The following is a 14,698-nucleotide window of genomic DNA, read 5'->3' as shown; positions in this document are numbered from 1 at the left end:
AAATACAAAACACAAATACAAACAACAGAGCCGACCTACTTGTCTTTTTTACTTGGGAACCAGAAAGCTCAGAGCTAAACTCTTCAGTAGAGAAGTCATTCCAGATTCCTGGTACAGTTATCTCCTTCCTTCTAAATGGTTATCTCATTTCTTCTAAACAATTTGTCTTTTTAAATTTATACATTTATTTTTATTGTTCCATTTCAGACCTTTTAATAATGTAAACAGCTTTGAATGTAGCAAGGATATAATTTATAAGTTAATTAATTGGCATTCTTTGGTTTGGGTCTGTTCAAGATGAATGACAGAACTGATTATACTGAGCAACAATTACATTCAGCATATGAAGGTCTCAGAGGATTGTGGCAACATATGCTCCCCTTATATCATTATTTATTTAGACCAAATTTTCATTAAAAAAAATCCTTGAAAATGCAGGGGGAGAGGAGTTAAAAGTTCCTTTCTAAAGAAATGCCTATTTTACTGTTTAGTCTCTCATTTGCAGTCACATTGCTAACTACTGGTAGCTCATAATCCTCAATAAGGAATTCTCTGACATTAATGAAGTTGAGAGAGCAAAAAAATGATAAGAATTCAGTAAATGACACTTTAAAGCAACTACAAACTGCCAACACATCTTAAACGGCCATTCTATTTTCCCTTGGTTGATTCTAATACATAAGTCTTTAAAAAAAAATCCATACCACCCAGATACCCAGATCAAGGCACTTAGCAGGGACTTTCTTTTACAATCAAGTCAATATACAAGTTTTTAAGAAGCTATCTACCAGGTTGTTTTCAATTCCATAGAATTCTACGTGGATGGAACTAGAGGGTATTATGCTGAGTGAAATAAGTCAATCAGAGAAGGACAAACATTATATGGTCTCATTCATTTGGGGAATATAAAAAATAGTGAAAGAGAATAAAGGGGAAAGGAGAAAAATGAGTGGGAAATATCAGAAAGGGAGACAGAGCATGAGAGACTCCTAACTCTGGGAAACGAACTAGGGGTGGTGGAAGGGGAGGTGGGCGGGGGGTAGGGGTGACTGGGTGACAGGCACTGAGGGGGGCACTTGATGGGATGAGCACTAGGTGTTATTCTATATGTTGGCAAATTGAACACCAACAAAAAATAAATTTATATATTAAAAAAAAAGAAAACAAAGCCTGCTCTTTAGTTAGTGAATGAAAAAGAGAAGAGTGTTAGGTGGTTTGGCTCTCACATTGCAAGCTGCCCATATTGCAATTTGTAGAGATCTAGTTGTGATCCAAACCAGGAACTCTTGGAGGAAACCAACCAGGCACAGGTGACACTCACAAGACAGTAGAAGCTTTCTGTAATCACAAGAAGCTTGGCTCATGTTACTACAAAAAAAAATGAACGTTTTTGATAAATGTTTATAAAAAGAAAGCTGTATGTGGCTAGCATCTCCATTGACCAATAAACTATTTTTCTTTGGGAAGTAAAACAATAAACAGATGCAAACAAATGATTCTGTTTGGTAGGAAATTGCTTTATGTGGCCACAAATATTTTGCTAAATACATTTGGTCATGGTGTGTGGGTTGGGGGGGTAGTGTAAGAAAGAGGGACACATAATGTCACATTCACACCGAGGTCTTTGGTTTCCCATCCATCTACATCCATCCATTCCTACATCAATCCACTTAACAAATACTCATTGCCAGGGCACTACACTAAACTCAAACAGTACCAACCCTGATGTCATTAAGGCATTGACCTAGTGTTGCTCTCTTGAACCCTTCAACCTTCTCATTTTGGGGAGTGATAACTGACTACTTTGAGACATGGTGAAAGCTGTGGATATTCTCGCCAGAAAAAGTGCCATACACACAACATTTTAGATACAGTTTGGGGGGGGGGGGGGTTGGACCAAATTTAACAAAATGGCCTTTCAATAAAAGCATTCCACAGAATGAGACAGCTAAATAGCATTTTGTGTTCACGTTTTTGTATAACTTTCATATAAATGTATTCACAAGGCAAAAACAATCTTTTGTTGGATTTCACATCCTGCTTTTCAAATCAGGAATATGGTCACCTTATAGAAGCTGCGCAGAAATATATTCTAAGAACATTCCTCTACTGCCATCTTGTGGATTTTTGTTGGAAAAAAAATAGTAAAAAGCTGCAAGGGGTTTTTTCTTCTCACCCCTCACCTATGTTCATCAACTGTTAACATTTTGCTACACTCAATCCATCCAGCTACACACTCACATACCCACATTTCCTTTTTCAAATCATAGAAAGATAGCCTACTTTTATCATGAAACTTCACCATGAAATATTTGTTCCCATTTCCCAAGAATAGGATCCCCTTATTTAACTACATTAGCACACTCTACAAAAAAAAAAAAAAAAAAAAAAAAAATCACCATAAATTCAATATCCAACATCAAGTCTATACTACAATTTCTACTTTTGTCCCCAAAATGTCCTTTGTGGCTTCTGTTTTTCCAATCCAGGATCCACTCAAGACTCAGAGCATTTGGCTTGTATTTCTTTAGTGTACTGAAATCCTGAACAATCCCCATGACTCCTTCTGTCCTTCATGATATCAAATCCTTTGAAGAGTCCACATCAGTTGTCCTTCATAACTCCCCACATTATAGAACTGCCTGTGTCCTCATGATAAAATTCAGGTAAAATATTTCTAGCAAGAACATCACATTGTTCTTGTCACATAAGTGTCACATAAATGACATTCTCTACCTCCCACTGGATCATACTGGAGGTACTCCGTCAAACCACTACTGGCATTGCCAGGCTTGATCACTTGGTTAAGGTGGTAACCACTGAACTTTCCCATTATAAGAGCACATTTTCCCCTTTATTAAAAGTAATCTGTGGAGTAACGATATGAGACTTGTTCCCAAGAACATTTTGCATCAGCTGATGATCCTTACCTAAACCAATTATTCCTTTGAGGATTACAAAACAGCAATTTTCTAATTAAACCATTCCTTTTACATTTCATAGCTGGCATTCTTCTGTAAACATAAAAACAAAAACAGAGCTTTCCTCTTTTATTCTCTTCTCCTTTAATTTTAAATATCACCATGGATTCATGGATTTTACATAACTCAATGTATTACACACTATGACCACCATTATTTTTAAAGCTTATTTATTTAAGTAATCTCTACCCCCAACGTGGGGCTCAAACACGTGATCCCAAGATCAAGAGTCACATGCTCTACCAACTGAGCCAGTCAGGAACCCTTACCATGATTATTTTCTTAAATTGTCTTCATTTTTTTCTTCAAATTTTCATGTAAATTCTAGTTAGTTAACATATAGTGTAATATTGATTTCTAGAGTAGAATTCAGTGGCTCATCACTTACATATAATACCCAGTGTTCATCACAAGTACTCTCCTTAATCCCAATCACCTGTCTAGTCCATCCCTCACCCACCTCCCTCCATAAACCCTCAGTTTGTTTTCTATGTTTAAGAGTCTCTTATGGTTTGTTTCCCTCTCTCTTTCTTTCCCCCCTTCCTATATGTTCATCTTTTTGTTTTTAAATTTCACATATGAGTGAAATCATATGGTATTTGTCTTTATCTGGTTGACTTACTTCACTTAGCATGATACACTCTGGCTCTATCCACATTGTTGCAAATGGCAAGGTTTCATTCTTTTTGATGGCTGAGTAATATTTCTCTCTCTCTCTCTCTCTCTCTCTCTCTCTCTCTCTCCCCGTGTGTGTGTACACGCAACATCTTTTTTTATCATTCCTCAGTCGATGGACATTTGGGCTCTCTCCATAGTTTGGCTATTGTTGATAATGCTGCTATAAATATCAGGGTACATGTGCCCCTTCGAATCTGTATTTGTGTATTTTTTGTGTAAATACATAGTACTGCAATTGCTGAATTTGTATTTTAACTATTTGAGGAACCTCCATACTGTCTTCCAGAGTGCCTGCACTAGTTTGCATTCCCACCAACAGTGTAAGAGGGTTTCCTGTCTCTGCATCTTTGCCAACACCTGCTGATTCTTGTATTGTTAATTTTAGCTATCCTGACAGATTTTCATTTGTATTTCTCTGATCATGAGTGATGTTGAGCATCTTTTCATGTGTCTGTTGGCCATCTGGGTGTCTTCTTTGGAAAAGTTTCTATTCATGTCTTCTGTCCATTTCTTCACTGGATTACTTGGTTTTTGGGTGTTGAGTTTGATAAGTTCTTTATAAATTTTGGATACTAACCCTTTATCAGATATATAATTTGCAAATATTTCCCCCCATTTTGTAGGGTGCCTTTTAGTATTGTGGATTGTTTCTTTTGCTGTGCAGAAGCTTTTTATCTTGATGAAGTTCCAATAGTTCATTTTTGCTTTTGTTTCCTCATCATTACTATTTTTGGTGTTCAAATTATTCCAGGCTTAGCCAGTGGGTGGAATTCTTCAGTTTGGCTTCTGTGTCCTTATGACATGTTCCCATCATTCTCTGATCTTTTTCTTAATTTCTGGTCCAGCAAGCTACTCAGACTCATCTTGTGCTTTCCTTGAAATCAGCTATTTCTTCAAGGAAACTTAATTCATCTTAGTGGGAAATGATGTACAGAAACAAAGATCTGATTGCTAGCTGTGTTCACTGTTACTGGAGAGTTTTTGTTCTTATATCTTTTTGATCAATGTACAGAGATAAGGGGAAATACATGCATACACATACACACACATTTTAATCGTGAGTTCAGAAGACTTCTGTGATAGACTAGCCTTCTAGCAGACCAATATTCTAACAAGAAAAACTACAAAAGTCCGGTTTAAAAAAATATCTTTTATGAAGGAATCAGGGGACTACTGAGACAGCCAAGATTTGAGAGATCAGATCCAAAAAGAAGAGAAGCTCATTAAGGTAATCCTTACTTTCTGCACACTATTTTTCCCTCAGGATCATTTTGGCATAGAGCACGAGACAAAGAAGCCAGCAGATCAGCTTTAGGTTGCCTTAAGGGGCTCAGAAAACTATAAAAGTCAAGTTTGGAGTTGCCAAGTTAGCTGACTATTGAGGGACCAAGATCCTAGAGAGATAGGAGGACACAAAATAGAACCTAACATGTGGAACCAGTTTTCTTCTAAAGTTATTTACAGTTTAAGTTGTGCAGAGAATGAGGACAAGAAGTCAGGCAGAAAGCATCAGCAAAGCAGAGCAAGTTTGTGACAGGCTCACAGTGCTGGAGAGAGAAAAAGAGGTTATAATATGCCAAGTAGAAGGAGCCCTAGCAAACAACCCTGATTCTTATTTGAAACTCCCAGAGGGCTACCCCTAGAAATAGGGGTGAACCAGAAGCAAACCTGGACATATAAAGATGGCAAACTAGCCTTGAGTCAGAAAAGTCTGTAGTTGAAATAAAGTGATCTGAATCTCTGCTATCTGCCAGAGGAGAGGAGTAATCCTCTCTGGAGGAAGATAACATGATCTGAAGCCTTTATAATTTTTCATACATAATGTTGGGCATTCAATCAAAATTTATTGACATACAAATAAACAAGACAAAGAGCAATAGAGAGAAGATAGAAACAGAAACATAGGTGATACTGGAGTTATCAGACACAGACTCTGAAATAATTGTGATAAATAGGTTCAACAAAATAGATAGCAAAAGAGAAATTTTCATTAGAGAACTGGAAACTATAAGAAAAAGCCAAATGGAAATTCTGCAACAGAAAATAAAATAACTAAAACTAAGACTTTAACACATGGATTTAACAGCAGATTGGGCAAAGTTGAAAACATGATTAGTGCATTAAAAGATAGGTCAATAGATAATATCTAAAAAGAAGAATGGGGAGCAAAAAGGATGGAAATTAGACATATGAGAAACATAAGAGATAAGGTAGAGAGTGTACTTGGGAGACTCAGAAAAGTGAGAGAATAGATCAGAAGCAGCCCTTGAAGAAGCAAATTAAATTCCTTGAGAAACACAATTCAATAAAACTGACACAAGACGAAAAGAGTCCTATATGTGTGTAAGAAATGATCTTGTTATTAAAAACCTTCCTCCTGAAAAAAAAACCTTGCAACTAAGTTAAACCTCAGACCTAAATGGCTTTACTAGTAAATTCTTTCAAACACTTACAGAAGAAATAACATTGATCTTATACAAACACTTTCAGAGATCAGAAAAAAGGTGATATTTGCCATCATATTTTATGAAGCCAGCATGATCAAAACTTGAAAAAAATTGCAAGGAATGAAAATCACATAATAATAATAAAGGGAGCAGGAAGGAACTTTGGAAGGTGATGGATATGTCTATGGTCTTGATGGTTTTTACTTATCTCCAAACTCATCAAGTTATTAAATAGGTACAATATATTGTACCTATACTCATCAATATATTATATAGGTACAGCTTTTAACATGGAAGCTATAACTTAATAAGTGGTATAAAAATGAAAATTAAAAACATTGATTTATATGTGTAAATCTAATCCAGTGATATTTAACAATGATAATATATCTCAATGAAATGGGGTTTGTGGGAAAATCAATTTGTGTAATTTAGCATATAGGAAAAAGCTAGAAAATTACAGATGCAGAAAAGGCATGTAATAAACTCTACTCCCACTTGATGTTAAAAAAAACTCATAGCAAAAAAAAACTTGTAGCAAACTTGGAAGAAAAGGCAATTTTCTTTTAAGATTTTATTCGTTTATTTGAGATAGAGAGTATGAGTGGGGGGGGATGGGCAGAGGGAGAGGGAGAAGCAGACTCCTGGCTGAGCAGGGAACCTGATGCAGGGCTCAATCCCAGGACCCTGGGATCATGACCTGAGCCAAAGGCAGACACTTAACCAACTGAGCCATGCAGGTGGGAGAGGCAACTTTACTAGTCTGAATAAATAATAGCTACCAAAAAAAATCATTTATTTTTTTTAAATCATTATTTTTTAATTTCCCCTGAGATTAGGAATAAGACAAGGATATCTGCTAGCAACAGTTCTATTTAATACTGTCCTGAAGATCCTAGATAGTGTAATTAAGCAAGGAAAACATATAAAAGGTAAAAGAAATAGAAACGAAGAAATAAAAGCTATCATTTAACACAAGGCATGATTATATATATAAGAAATCCAAAAGAATCTGCAAGCAATGTGAACTAATAAGTGTATTTAACAATGTTGATATAAAGTTAAAATGTAAAAATCAATTTAATTTTATAGATCAGGACAAGTAGAAAAAAATTTTAATTTACAATAGTACAGAAAAGCTATCAAATACCTAAATACCTAAGAATAAATTTAACAAAGATCTGTAAGATCTTTACACTGAAAACTAGAAAATATTATTGAGAGAAATTTAAGAAAACCTAAATAAATGTAGGGATATATCATGTTCATAGGTTAAAGTCTCAGTGTTGTTAATACTAGGGGTTTTTTGACAGGAAGTAGGATTTATTGGTGAGCATGAATAGGGAGGGGACAGTGCCATAGTTCTCATGAGTGCAGACCCCATCATTTGTCCAAAGGGCTACAATTTGACCCCATAGCCATTTTGGATAAGCCACTTTTCAGCCACCCATGTCTTCAAATTCATCCACATTAAACTTAGTAGAGCCCCACTTCTTGGAAGTCTGGATCTTCTGGTGGCCAGGGAACTTGAACTTGGCCCTGCATAGGGCCTCAATCACATGCTCCTTGTCTTCAGTTTGGTACAGGTGGACATGATGACTTGGCCAATGTAGACCCTGGCCACCATGCCCTGGGCTTTCCAAAGGTACCCTGCATACCTGTATGGAGCCTAGATTGGAGATAGTATGAGGTCAGACATCAATGTCCACCGGAAAGGGCTGTCTCTAAGGTTTCTTAGGCCAACCCACACATTACCAAGGAGGATACTGTTTGCAGCCATTGCACACTGGGCCCCCGGGGAACACTGTTAATATGTCAATTCTTCCTTGATTTATGCAGTCAATGAAATCCAAATAAAACTGCAGCACCTTTGTTAGGAAAACTGACAAGCTGATACTGAAATTTATATGGAAATGCAAAAGGTCAAGAATAGCCAAAACAACCTTAAAGAATAAAGCTGAAGGAATTACACAACCAGATATCAAGTCCCACAGTGTGGTCTTGACAGTGTGCTATTGGGGACAGCATAGATAAATAGATCAATGAAACAAAATTAAAAGTATAGGAATAAACCACAATTATATAATCACCTGATTTTTATATCTTTAGGATATATCCTACTGAGATTGTTTAGAGTCAAAATTTACTTGAATTCTTTCTTCTGTGATTTAGTTACCAATCTGATAGACAGTTGGGATCATTTGTTTTTGTATGTATTCAACTTAATTTGCTTTTCTTAATTCTCTTTTGGATATGTCAAATATTTACATGGTTCAAAAGCTAAAACTATATGAAAAGAGTAGAAATTATTATTTTTTAAGACTTTATTTACAGAGAGAGAGCATGAGTGAGAAGGGCAGAGGGAAAGGGAGAGAGAGAATTTCACGCAGACTCCATGCTGAGAGCAGAGCCTGACATGGAACTTGATCCCAGGACCCCAAGATCATGACCTGAGCTGAAATCAAGAGTTGGACACTTAACTGACTGATCCACCTAGGTACCCCAAAAGAGTAGAAATTAAACAACACACTGCTTCATAACCATAAAGTCAAAGAAGAAATCACAAAGAAAATTGTAAAATACTTTGAGATGAATGAAAATGTAAACACAACATAGCAAACTTATAAGGTACAAATTCAGATGAAAATTTATGGCTCTGAAGACCTATATTAAAAGAAAAAAATCTCAAATCAATATCCTGATCTTCCACCTTAAGAAACAAGAAAAGGAAGAGCAAACTAAACCTAAAGCAAGTAGAAGAGAGCAGAAATGATCAGAGCAGAAATGAATAAAATAGAAAGTTGAAAAATAGAGATCAATGACACCAAAGTTTGGTTCTTTGAACAGGTCAATAGAATTAACAAATTTTTAACTATATCAATACCAAGCAAAAGAGAGAGAAGATTCAAATTATTAAAATCAGAAATGAAAGAGGAAACATTACTATCAACCTTACAAAAATAAAAAAGGGGGACCCCTGGGTGGCTCAGTGGTTGAGCATCTGCCTTCAGCTCAGGGCATGATCCCAGGGTCCTGGGATCGAGTCTCACATTGTGCTTCCTGCATGGGGCCTGCATCTCCCTCTGCCTGTGTCTCTGCCTCTCTCTCTCCGTGTCTCTCATGAATAAATAAATAAAATCTTTAAAAAAACAAAAACAAAAAAGGATACAGAGGTAAAAAGAATACTATGAACAATTATATGCCAATAACTTAGACAACTTAGGGGAAAGGGATAAATTCCTAGAAGGGTAAAAATTACTGAAACTCAATAATACAAAGAAATAAAAAAAATCCAAATAGACTTTTAAAAAGCAGAAATTCAATTAGTAATTTAAAAACTATCCCCAAACAGAAGCCCAAGTCCCACAATCCCTTTCAGATTATTATCTGAAGAAAAGGAAACACTTCGCAACTCATTATATGAGGCGATTATAACTCTGATGTCAAAACCAGACATAGCCCTTTCATTAAGATGGTGCCAAAGTTTGCAAAGAAGGAAGCCCTTGCCCCTCCCAAAGATGAAGCCAAAGCAAATACCTTGAAGGCCAAGAAAGCAGTGCTGAAAGGTGTCCACAGTCACAGAATAAAGATCTGAATGTCACCTACCTTCCAATGGCTCCAGACACTGCATCTCTGAAGGCAGCCCAAATGTCCTCAATAGAGAAACCCCAGGAGAAACAAGCTTGACCATTATGCCATTATCAAGTTCCCCCTGACTACTGAGTCAGCCACGAAGAAGATAGAAGATGACAACACATTTGTGTTCATTGCAGATGTCAAGGCCAACAAGCACCGTATCAAATAGACTGTGAAGAAGCTCTATGACATAGATATATCATAGTCAACACTCTGATCAGGCCTGATTGAGAGAAAAAGGTATATGTTTGAATGGCTCCTGACTATGATGCTCTGGATGTTGCCAACAAAATTGGGATCATTTAAACTGAGTCCAGCTGGCTAAATCTAAATTTTTCCACAATAAAGAAAAAGATATGGGGGTGCCTAGGTGGCTCAGACAGTTAGGCATCTGACTTTAGCTCAGGACATGATCTCAGGGTTGTGAGAGCAAGCCCCATGTCAGGCTTTGCACTCGGTGGGGAGTCTACTTGTTCCCATCTCTCTCTTTCTCTCTCTCTCTCTCTCTCTCTCTCTCTCTATGCTCCTCCCCCAACTCATGCTCTCTCTCAAATAAATAAATAAAATCCTTTAAAAAAGACATAGACATCACAATAAAAAAAAGCTATAGACCAATACCCATTATGAATATAGGCACAAACATCAACAGTATCTCTATGCACCACAATAAAAAAATCAGAAAATGAAATTAAGAAAACAATTTCATTTACGAAAGCATCAAAAAATAAAATGCTAAGGAACTTTATTCCTAACCAAGGAGGTACAGGACTTGTTCACTAAAAACTGGAATGAAAACATCGGTTAAAAAAAAAGAAAGAAAAAAGACAACATTGGTGAGAGATATTAAAGACCTAAGCAAATGAGAAGACATGATTGGGGTTAGAAGACTTAATATTGGTACTCCCCAAAACAATCTTCAGATTCAGTGAAATCCTCACCCAAAATCCAGCTGCCATTTTTGAAAAAAGTTAATAAGCAGACATTATAACTCAAATGGAAATACAAGAGGTCTGGGAAAGCCAAAGCAATCTGAAAAAGAGAACAATATTGGAAGAATCACACTTCCTAACCAAAACTCACTACAAAGCAAGAGTAATCAAGACAGTGTGGTATAGACATAAGGATAGAAATAAAGATTAATGTAATAGAATTGAGAGTCTAGAAATAAAGCCTTACATTTACAGTTAATTGATTTTCAATAAGAGTTATAAGACAATCAGATTGAAAAAGAATAATATTTTCAACAAATGGTGCTGGGACAACTGCATACCCATAAGCAAAACAATGAATTTGAACCCCTGCCTCATACCATATAGAATAATAAAGTAAAAATGGGTCATATATCTAAATATAAGGTGTAAAAGTATAAAAACATTAGAAGAAAACTTACAAGTACATTTCTTGACATTGGGTTAGGTGATACATTCTTAAATATGACACCAAAGCTACAAGCAACCAAATAAAAATCAACAAATTGACTTCATCAAAATGAAAAACTTTTATGCCTCAAAGGATACTATCAAGATAGTGAAAAGACTGAGGTGCCTGGGTGGCTCACTTGGTTAAGCATCTGACTTTGAATCAGATCATGATATCAGGGTCCTGGGATCAAGCCCTACATCTGGCTCCCCATTCAGCATGTCTGCTTCTTGCCCTCTCCTTCTGCCCCTCCTTCTTGTGCTCTCTCTCTTGATAGATGATAGATAGATGATAGATAGATAGATAGATAGATAGATAGATAGATAGATAAAAAAAACAACCCATGGAAGAGGAAAAATATTTGCAAATCCTATATCTGAATTTATCCAAAATACATGAAGACTTACAAGTCATCAGTGAAAAGACAACCCAATTAAAAACTGGACAGGGGCACCTGGGTGGCACAATCAGTTAAGCATCTGACTCTAGGTTTTGGCTCAGGTCAATGATCCCAAGGTTGTAAGATCAAGCCCTGCCTTGGTCTCTACATTCACTGTGGCATCTGCTTGAGGCTCTCTTCCTCTCCCTCTGGCTCTCCCACTTGTGCACGCTCTCTCTCTCTCTCAAACAAATAAATTATTTAAAAAAAACTGGGCACAGGATTAGAATAAGCTTTTCTCTAAAGATGACATGGAATTGACACATAAACATAAGAATAAACATAGAATAAACATATAAGATGCTCAACCTCAACAACCATTAGAGAAATGCAAATCAAAACCACAGTGTAATACCACTTCACACCCACTAGAATGGCTACAGTCAAAAAGACAGAAAATAAAAAATGTTGGTGAGGATTTGGAGCAAGTGGAACCCTAATACATTGCTAGTTTGGCAGTTCTTCAATATATTAAATACGGTAGTACCATATGACCAAACAATTCTAGGTATATACTAGATATATACTCAAGACATATGAAAACACACAAAAAGTTGTACATGAGTGTGCATAATCTCATTATTCATAATAACCAAAAATTGGAAGGAAGCAACCCAAATGTCCATGAACTAATGAATGGATAAACAAAAAGTGGTATATCCATGCAGTGGAATATTATTGAGTCATTAAAAGTCAAGAAATACTGACACATGCTATAACCTGGATGAACCCTGACAACATCATGCTAAGTGAAAGAGATCAGACACTAAAGATCACATATCACGTGACTGCATTTGTAGAAAGTATGCAGAACAGGCAAATGCATAGAGATAGAAAGTGTATTGGTGGTTGCCAGGTGCTGGGGGAGGTAAGGCAAGGGGCTAAGTGCTAACAAGTGTGGGGTTTTTCTGGGACTGATGAAAATATTCTGGAATTAGATGGTTGTTATTGATGAAAAACTTTGTGAATACTAAAAACCATTGAACTGTACACTTTGAAAGGGTGAACTTTACATATTGAATTACATCTAAATAAGACTATGAATACTATGATAAGAGACACTTGAGAGAAGTCTTATCCCCATCTCTGTTTCCCTTTACCCTATTTCTACCCACCACTTCTATGTAATAATTTTCTTCAGTTTCTGGTTTATCCATTTCTTTTTGTAAAAAAAATAAATATATATTCTCATTCCCTTTTCTTTCTTACACAAAAGGTAGCATACTATAAACTCTCTTGTACCTTGCATTTTTCATTTAATAATATAGCCAGGAAATCACTGTATGTCAGCTTATAGTTATCTTCCTTATTCTTTCTACAGATGCATGGTAGTCCATCAACCAGTCCTCTGTGGATGGTCAGGTTATTTCCAATATATTGCTATTACAAACAATGCTGCAATAAATAACCTTGTGCATATGTTGTTTCATATTTGTGGAGGGATATCTTCAGGCTAAATTACTAGAAGTGAGACTGCTGTGTCAAAGGATAAAAATCTTGCTAAATCTTTCTCCATAGGAGTCCTTTTATAATGATTCCATACTCCCACTAGCAATGTTTGAGAGTGACTGTTTTTACAGAGTATTGCTCACAGAATGTGATGCCAAGCTTGCCAAAACTCCTCCATCCTCACTCTCAACTAATGATGTTGCTTCCTAGTTAACTGAGAAAATTGGAACAATAAGAACTTCCACAGCCTTTGCTTGTGCCCATGCTCTCTGCCTTCCTGCCTATTACCATAGATGTTTTCTTTGCTCCTAATGCCACCTAAGCATCAGATCCCTCTGTTCTCGCCTGTTGAAGCACATGATTCCAACAAAGTTTACAACTCTCTCTCCTATATCATCAGTGTTTTAGTCTGGACTAGATCATTCCCATCAGCAAACAAATATGCTGTTATTTTTCCCATGAGAGAGACAGAGACTTCTTTTAGGATGAAGACACTTGAGCAACCTAGAGATGGGAAGGGAGAGGGAAAAAAACATTCCTTCCTGCTCTTAATGAAGAAATGGAGATATTCTGTTAATGATTTTGAAGTACACTCACCTGATAATGGTGCTTTCACCAGTGGCTCTCAAATTTCAGTGTACAGCAGAATCACCTGAAGGGCTTGTTAAAGTACAGATTTCTGATTCTGTAGGTCTTGGTGGGAGGTGCATAGGTGCCAAGATTTGCATTTCTAACACATCCCCCAAACGATACTGATCATGCTGTTCCAGGAATCTCACTTTGAAAACTGCTGCTTTACTCCCCCTTTTTCCATTTGTCTTAATTCAACACAATCTGCATTAATTGTGCATTTATCAATAAATTTCAAATGGGGAAATGATCTTTTTTTCCAATTATGATATACATTGCCTTAAGAAAACCACATTTTTCTTTATCTCAGTCTCCACCACCTATCAACTATCGCTTGATTTCTCTGTTCCTCTCTGAAACAAGATCTCTCAAAAGAGTTGCCTATATCTGGTGTCTCTAATTCCTCTTAGTCTTTCATAAACTCCTTTGAAGTAGGTTTTCATTCCACCCACTCCACCACACCACTCTCATCAAGGTCTACAATGACCTCAGTATTGATAAGCCTCCAAGTGCAAGCTATCATCTTATTGACCTATTGGCAGCATTTGGCCATGGATCACATCTTCCTCTTTTCCTCCCTTGAACACCATACACTTTGGGTTTCCCTCCTCCTTCACTTGACACTCCCTGTCTCCTTTGCTAGTTCTCCTCTTTTTCCTTACATCAATTTTGGCATGCCCCAAAGATTACTCCTTGGTCCTCTTCTTTATCTTACTCATTCTATCCCGTGACTTTAAATACCATCTACAGGCTGACAATTCTTGCAATCTTGAATTCCCGACTCCTATACCCAATGACCTAGTCAACATCTCCACTGGAATATCTAATAATCATCTCAAATTCAACATGGATATTTCCTGATCATCTCCTCAAATCTACTCCTCCTGCAGCCTTCCCTAGATCAGTACTGATAGCAACTCCATCCTTCCAATTCTTCCCTGATTACTCTTTTTCTTATACCTCACATCCAATCTGTTAGGAAATCCTATCAACCCTTTCTTCAAAATTTCCCCAGCATC

General features: G+C 36.7%; 1 pseudogene; it reads right to left on the bottom strand.

The window, feature by feature from the left end:
* Positions 1–7,822: 7,822 nt before the first annotated feature.
* LOC119868652 lies at positions 7,823–7,945 on the bottom strand (annotated as a pseudogene).
* Between the last annotated feature and the right edge of the window lie 6,753 nt (positions 7,946–14,698).

Source organism: Canis lupus, chromosome X (genome assembly GCF_011100685.1).
Source record: "Canis lupus familiaris isolate Mischka breed German Shepherd chromosome X, alternate assembly UU_Cfam_GSD_1.0, whole genome shotgun sequence".
In the NCBI taxonomy this organism is placed as follows: Eukaryota; Metazoa; Chordata; class Mammalia; order Carnivora; family Canidae; genus Canis; species Canis lupus.
This window is presented reverse-complemented; position numbering and strand designations above follow the sequence as displayed.